General features: G+C 44.3%; 1 pseudogene across 1 annotated transcript; it reads right to left on the bottom strand.

Annotated features, from left to right (window-relative positions):
- Nucleotides 1–7,126: 7,126 nt before the first annotated feature.
- LOC105500584 lies at nt 7,127–7,761 on the bottom strand (annotated as a pseudogene). Its single transcript, XR_001000053.1, has one exon. The product of XR_001000053.1 is annotated as a proteasome subunit beta type-3 pseudogene (transcript).
- Nucleotides 7,762–8,218: the final 457 nt, after the last annotated feature.

The following is an 8,218-nucleotide window of genomic DNA, read 5'->3' as shown; positions in this document are numbered from 1 at the left end:
TTCTTTGCTCCTCAGTTTTCAGAAGGCCTATTGTGGGACCTTCTGATCATATGCGTTTAATACATCTTAATAAACTCATATATATGTGTGTGTGTACACACACACACACACACACACACACACACACACACATATATTCTATTAGTTCTGTCCCTCTAGAGAATCCTGACTAATACAGTGTATGTGGATCACATTTTCTTTATCGAATCTACCACTGATGAGCATTTAGGTTGATTCCATGTCTTTGCGATTGTGAGTAGTGCTGCAATGAACATATGCGTGTATGTGTCTTTAAAACAGAATGATTTCTATTCCTTTGTGCATATACAGAGTAATGGGATTATGAGTCAAATGGTATTTCTGTTTTTAGGTCTTTGAGGAATTGCCACACTGTCCTCCACAATGGTTGAACTAATTTACACTCCCACCAGCAGTATATAAGTGTTCCTTTTTCTCCACAACCTCATTAGCATCTGTTTTGTTTTTGTTTTTTGCTTTTTAGTAATAGCCATTCTGACTGATGTGAGATAGTATCTCATTGTGGTTTTCATTTGTATTTCTCTAACGATCAGTGATGTTGAGCTTTTTTTCATAAGCTTGTTGACTGATGTACGTCTTCTTTTGAAAAGTGTCTATTCATGTCGTTTGCCCACTTTTTAGTAGGATTGTTTGGTTTTTATTCTTATACATTTAAGTTGCTGGATATTAGACCTTTGTCAGATGTAGAGTTTGCAAAAATTAAGAAAAACAAAACAAGCTCAGTCATGCTGTGCCATTGCCACCTCCATGTTCCCAAGACCAGACTGGAGGACGGGGCCAGAGGAGGGCTCGTGCTGCCCCAGGAGGCATCCAGGCAAAGACAAAGGCTACAGCAGGAAAGCTGTGGGAGAGGCCGCAGGAAAAGCCCAGCTCTCCTTCCCACCCAGAAACCCCTCTGAACAGGAAGAATATTAGCCGGGGGAGCTGAGGGAAAATGGCAGGACATTCCTCAAGGCTGGGGACTTAATGGACACCAGGGTGGTTCCACTCACCCGAGTTCTGGGCTCTAGGAGCAAAGAGCTGGGACCGGCGGGACAGCTGCCTTTGAGAAAGTGGTTGAGAATATGGGCAGAAAAGTGGGTGCGCAGACAGAATAAAGCTGACAGGAGACCAGAAGAAAAATGGATCCACCATGAGGCGGAGAGTGAGTGGGAGTGAGAGCAACAGTGAGAGAGAAGACAGGATCGAAGACCACAGATAAAGGCCCAGTGGGGCTTTACCTTCAGATGGGACCCTCCTGGGCAGCCCTTGCAGCAGCTCAATCTCCCCAAGAGCCTGGTTCCCAGAGCAGAAAGTGGGGAGGGAAAGTAGGCAGGACAAGATGAAGAAGGGGGAATAAAGTTTTGCCTAGGGAACAGGGAAAAGGAAGTGACTTTCTCCTGACTCATCACCATGCCTGAGCTCCTGGGTCTGGAGACTCTATCCCAAGGACAGTGGAGAGACCACATGAGGAGGGGGCTGGGATTTATTTAGGGTCCATCAGCAAGGCCTGAATGAAGCTGGGCTCAGAAATCAAGTGTTTCAATGCCTTGGCCAATCTCTATCTGCTAAACTGCCCAGCCCATTGCCCAAAGGGCTGCCTTCTGCCATTGTGGCCCATGTGTAGAATTATTCCGTAGCTTAGCTGCCTTCTTCTTTTATATACATATATATAATTTTTTATGAGACTCTCTGACACCCAGGTTGGAGTGCAGTAACACAAACACAGCTCACTGCAACCTGAAACTCCTGGGCTTAAGTGATCCTCCCACTTTAGCCTCCCAAGTAGCTGGGACTACAGCACACACCACCACATGTGGCTAATTCTGGAAAGTACTTTTCAAAAATCCTTTGTAAAACAGTGCTAATCTTCAAAGAAAAAAACCGCTGAATGAGAAACAGGCCTGACTTGTGGGAGAATTTCCCAATCCAGCCGAGGGGTTCAGCCCACTCCCTAGCTGCTGCAAAAGACTTCAACTTTCTCTGTGCTTTAGAAATAGGAAACATTCTCTTAGACCTGAGTTGGGGCAAATGACATCTACTGCAGCAGGGGATGACAGAGATGACACAAAAGAAAGGATTTCTCAAGCACTAATGGTTCAGTGAATAAGAAATTGTAGGTCCTTAGTATGTGATATGGTCTGGCTGTGTCCCCACCCAAATCTCAACTTGAATTGTGGTTCCACAATCTCCACGTGTGGTGGGAGGGACCCAGTGGGAAGTAATTGCATCATGGAGGTGGTTTCCCCCATGCTATTGTCATGATAGTAAGTTCTCACGAGATCTGATGGTTTTATAAAGGGCTTCCCAATTCACTCAGTTCTCATTCTTCTCTCTCCTGCCACCATGTGAAGAAGGATGTGTTTGCTTCCCCTTCTGCCATGATTGTAAGTTTCCTGAGGCCTCCCCAGCCATGCTGAACTGTGAGTCAAACCTCTTTCCTTTATAAAATACTCAGTCTTGGATATGTCTTTATTAGCAGTGTGAGAACAGACTAATACAGTAAATTGGTACCACACAGAGTGGACCACTGCTGTAAAGATACCCAAAAATGTGGAAGCAATTTTGGAACAGGGTAACAGGTAGGGGTTGGAACAGTTTGGAAGGCTCAGAAGAAGATAGGAAAATGTGGGAAAGTTTGGAACTTCCTAGAGACTTGCCTAATGGCTTTGACCAAAATGCTGATAGTGATATGAATAATTAAGTCCAGGCTGAGGTGGTCTCAGACGGTGATATGGTTTTGTTCCTAGACCAAAGGCTAGAGCTGCTATTTCTCAGGGCCCAATAATGAAATGCAGAGGAACTGGGGAGGAAGAGAGTTTTTATTTCTGCAACCAGCTACAGGGAGAATGCCTGGAAAGTATCGCCAGACCAACTCAAAATTACAAAGTTTGCCAGAGGTTACATGCCTTCTAAGCTGTATGTCTACATGTAAATGTGTATTTATCTAAACACATAAGTGATTAACTTCTTTTAATCTGTAACTAAGATCTGAGTCCTAAAGACCTTCCTCTCGACCCTCAGTAAATTTACTTAATCTGGTCCAGGTGTTGGGTTGATTACCCTTATCTTGTCTCCCACTAAATCATGGAGGTTTGGGGAGTTCCTTCAGACCCCTAATAAACTTGTTTGTGGAGGCCTGAGGAGTTTCTTCAGACCCACAATAAAATTTGTTTAATCATAAATGGGTCCTATTAAGAATTCCTTCATTATTTTGTCATGCATTAAGGTCCAAGGAAGGCCTATGCAAAACTCCTGATGGGCTATTGTTACATCTCAGCGTTTGTATAAGGGCACTGGCTTTTAATATTTAACTTAACCACTCAGTCAGTACTGAAACAGTTGTTATGGAGGCCTGTGTTAGTGAGACCTGGCCTGCCACAGTTGGTTGTGTCCTCACCCAAATCTCATTTTGAATCGTAGTTCCCATAATCCCCACTTGTTGTGGGAAGGACCTGGTAGGAAGTAATTGAATCACCGGGTCAGTTACCCCTATGCTGCTGTTCTCATGATAGTGAGTGAGTTCTCACAAGATGTGATGGTTTTATAAGTGGCTTCTCCCCCTTTTGCTTATCACTTCCCCTTCCTGCCATCATGTGAAGAACGACATATTTGCTTCCCCTTCCACCATGATTATGTTTCCTGAGGCCTCCCCAGCCACGTGGAACTGTGAGTCAATTAAACTCTTTCCTTTATAAATTACCCAGTCTCAGTCCTTTATAGCAGCATGAGAATGGACTAATACAGATGGAGATAAGGAACTTGTTGGAAACCCAGAGTAAAGGGCACTCTTGCTTTGCAAAAAGACTAGTGGCATTTTGCTTCTGCCCTAGAGATCTGTGGAAGTTTGAACTTGAGAGAGAAGATTTAGGGTACCTGGCAGAAAACAATCTCTAAAGCAGCAAAGGATTCAAGAGGTGACAGGGCATAAAAGTTTGGAAAATGTACAACCTGAAAATGCAGTAGAAAAGAAAACCTCATTTTCTGGGTAGAAGTTCAAGCCAGCTGCATACATTTGCATAAGTAATGAGGAGTCAAATGCTAATCACCAAGACGGTGGGGAAAATACCTCCAGGTCATGTCAGAGATTTTCACAGCAGCCCCTCCCATCACAGGGCCCCAGGCCTAGGAGGAAAAATTGGTTTCTTGGTCTGGATCCAGGGCCCCCTGGCTATGCGCAGCCTCAGGACTTGGTGCCCTGTGTCCCAGCCGCTCCAGCCATGGCTGGAACCAAGGTATAGCTCAGGCCATGGCTTCAGAGGGTGCAAGCCCCAAGCCTTGGCAGCTTGCACTTGATATTGAGCCTGCAGGTGAACAGATGTCAAGAACTGAGGTTTGGGAGCCTCCACCTAGATTTCAGAGGATGTATGGAAATGCCTGGATGCCCAGACAGAAGTTTGCTGCAGGGGCAGAGCTCTCATGGATAATCTCTGCTACAGCAGTGCAGGAGAGAAATGTGGGATTGGAGCCCACTCACAGATTCCCCACTGGGGCGCTGCCTAGTGGAGCTGTGAGAAAAAGACCACTGTGCTCTGGACACCAGGATGGTAGACACACTGACAGTTTTTCCACCCTTGCACCTGGAAAAGCCAAGACATTCAACACCAGTCATTAAAGCAGCTGGGGGGGGGGAGCTGTACCCTGCAAAACCATGGGGGTGGAGCTGCCCAAGGCCATGAGAGCCCACCTTTTGCATCAGTGTGACCTGGATGTGAGACGTAAAGTCAAAGGAGATCATTTTGGAAATTTAAGGTTTAGTGACTGCCTTATTGGATTTCAGACTTGCATGGGTCCTGTACCCCTTTGTTTTGGCCAATTTCTCCCATTTGGAATGGGTGAGTTTACTCAATGCCTATACCCCCATTTATCTAGGAAGTAACTAACTTGCTTTTGATTTTACAGGCTCATAGGCAGAAAGAACTTGCCTTGTCTCAGATAAGACTTTGGACTTGGACTTTTGGGTTAATGCTGAAATGAGCTAAGACTTCGGGGAGCTGTTGGAAATGCATGATTGTGTTTTGGAATGTGAGGACATGAGATTTGGGAGGGTCCGGGGTGAAATGATATAGTTTGGCCGTGTCCCCACCCAAATCTCATCTTGAATTGTAGTTCCCATAATCACCACGTGTGGTGGGAGGGACCCGGTGAGAGGTAATTGAATCATGGGGGCGGTTTCCCCCATGCTATTCTCATGGTTGTGAGTAAGTTCTCACAAGATCTGGTGGTTTTATAAGGGGTTTGCCCTTTACTCAGCACTCATTCTCTCTCCTGCCACCCTGTGAAGTGGTGTCTTCCACCATGATTGTAAGTTTCCTGAGACCTCTCCAGCCATGCTGAATTCTGAGTGAATTAAACCTCTTTCCTTTATAAATTACCCAGTCTCAGGTATGTCTTCATTTTCAGCGTGAGAACACAGTAATACATTATGTATATCACTTAACCAAGAAAGGAGTTTTCTTCATTGTCACAGATTCACATCCTCATAGTGTTCTTTGGAGATACTTCTAATACAAGGCAGTCTCTTGTTTGTTTGGGTTATTCTTTCTTTTTTAGGTGCAAAAGTGTGTTAAAAACTCCAAAACATATATGTAGATAGCTTGCCCTCAAGGAGAGAAGACAGAACCCCCTACTCCTTAAGTGTAGGCTACAGATAGTGACTTTCTAGAAAGGAGAGGAAAAGGAACAACTTCGCCATAGACCAACCTGACAAACACACCACCTCAGGCGGGTGACTATGGTCAACATTGACAGTGATAGCCCCTTATACAACCACCAGATCTTGTGAGAACTTACTCACAATCATGAGAATAGCATGCGGGAAACCACCCTCATGATTCAATTACCTCACACTGGGTCCCTCCCACCACACGTGGTGATTATGGGAACTATAATTCAAGATGAGATTTGGGTGGGGACACGGCCAAACCATATCATTCCACCCCGGCCCCTCCCAAATTTCATGTCTTCACATTTCCTCTATGGCCTTCCTCCCAAAATCCATAATCCCAGATTAATCATGATAAAAACACCAGATAAATTTCAATAACTGGGCCGAGCGTGGTGGCTCACGCCTATAATCTCAGCACTTTGGGAGGCCAAGGCAGGTGGATCACGAGGTCAGGAGATCGAGACCATCCTGGCTAACACAGTGAAACCCCGTCTCTACTAAAAACACAGAAAAATTAGCCGGGTGTGGTGGCAGGAGCCTGTGGTCCCAGCTACTCGGGAGGCTGAGGCAGGAGAATGGTGTGAACCCGGGAGGTGGAGCTTGCAGTGAGCCAAGATCGCACCACTGCCCTCCAGCCTGGGCAACAGAGCGAGACTCCATCTCAAAAAAAAAAATTCAATAATAGGGCATCCTAAAAACACCTAATTACTCTACTCCTTGAAATTGTTAAGATCATCAAAAACAAGGAAAGTCTGAGAAATTAGAGAGACATGACAATTGGATGTAATATGTTATCCTGGACTGAGTCCTGAAACAAAGGCATTAAATGAAAACTAAGAAAATCTGACTAAAGTACAGACTTGAATTAATAATAATGTATCAATATTGGTTCATTAATTGTGACAAATATACCTACTAATTTAAGACAATAAGAAAGGAAACTGGGTGTGGAGTATATGGGAATCGTATGTACTATCTTAGCAATTTTTCTGTAAATCCAAAACTATTCTAAAACAAAATGTTATTCTTTAAAAGTTTTTTGACATAGAAGTTTATAATATATTGCTAAAAGATAAAAACGTTTAAAAATATTAAATTTTCAATAAATGTGTATTCGGATCAATACATGACAGATAGATACATACATATCTGGATAAAATATGTATCTAGATATATAAAATATATGCATTCAGGTCAATAGATGATAGATAGACACATACATACCAAAGTATTAACAATGATAAGCTCTAAGTGGAATGGATTTGGGTGTTCGTTATGTTGTTTTGGTTTTGTATTTTTATATTTGAGATCCACTAATCATACAATAGGAAAATAGTGTATAAAACATTCAAACAAAATGATGGAATGTTTTATTGTATTTTGATATTTTTAAGAAAGGATTATATATATATATATTTTTTTTTTTTTTTTTTTAAAGCGGGCTCTGGGAGCAGGGTTAGTCCATTAGGGCCTTCAGTGTCCTGGTGGTGATTTTGTCCTTCTCAGTGATGTGGACAATGACTCCCATGCCTGACACTGCATTCTGGTCCACAGCATTCCTCATGGCTTGGAATATGATTTCAAACAGGTGTTCTGGATCCATGTTGGACTCCCAGAGGGACTCACACATTTCATACATTTGTTCTGCACAGGTGCCACTGACCATAAAGTCATCAGTCACCATGGGGCAGCCAGTGAGGTCTAGAGAGCAAATAAAGGGCTTAAAGGTCTTCAGGTCCAACCCAGCAATGACTGGCTCAGTATAGTAGGGGCCAAACCGTTTCTCAGACAAGAGGCCTTGGCCACCATGCTCATAAGGGTGTAAGATTTGACAGCTGACCTTCCTTCAACTCACACAGGTTCAGCCGGAACTTGAGGCACTGGACAACTGTCTGGATATCAGTGACGAGCCGGGCCAGATGGATATAGAGCCGGTCACCCATGGGAAAGATCTTCTGGAAGTCCGTGGTAACCATTTGGGCCTGGATTCCGAAGCGCCTGTCTGCAGCTATAGCCACGCAACTCTTCTCCTTCATGGCCATGACGGTCCCTCAGCTATGGGACATAATAGACATGATTGTGGTATACTAGGAACCGTCCATCACCAGCGCAATTCCGGTGAACTGGATCTAGCCTTCCCTTATTTTGACATTTTTAACGCGTAATTTATTTTTAACCAATTGTGCCTACTTTACGCCTTTAGAAATGTTTTATCAATAGTAGTTTTGTAGTTCGGGTGCGGTGGCTCACGTCTGTAATCCCAGCACTTTGAGAGGCCTAGGTGGGAGGACGGCTTGAGCCCAGGAGTTCAAAACCAGCCTGAGCAACACAGGGAACCCCATCCCCCACCCGCCGCCGTCTCTACAAAAAAAATACAAAAATTATCCGGGTGGAGTGGCGCCGCCTGTGGTCCCAGCTACTCGGGAGGCTGAGGTGAGAGAATCACTTGAACCCAGGAGGTGGAGGTTGCAGTGAGCTGAGATCGCACCACTGCACTCCAGCCCATGAGACAGAACCAAACCCTGCCTCAAA

The sequence above is a fragment of the Colobus angolensis genome, unplaced genomic scaffold, assembly GCF_000951035.1.
Source record: "Colobus angolensis palliatus isolate OR3802 unplaced genomic scaffold, Cang.pa_1.0 Scaffold67, whole genome shotgun sequence".
Taxonomy (NCBI): domain Eukaryota; kingdom Metazoa; phylum Chordata; class Mammalia; order Primates; family Cercopithecidae; genus Colobus; species Colobus angolensis.
The sequence above is the reverse complement of the archived record's forward strand: the minus strand, read 5'-3'. Positions and strand labels throughout refer to the sequence as shown.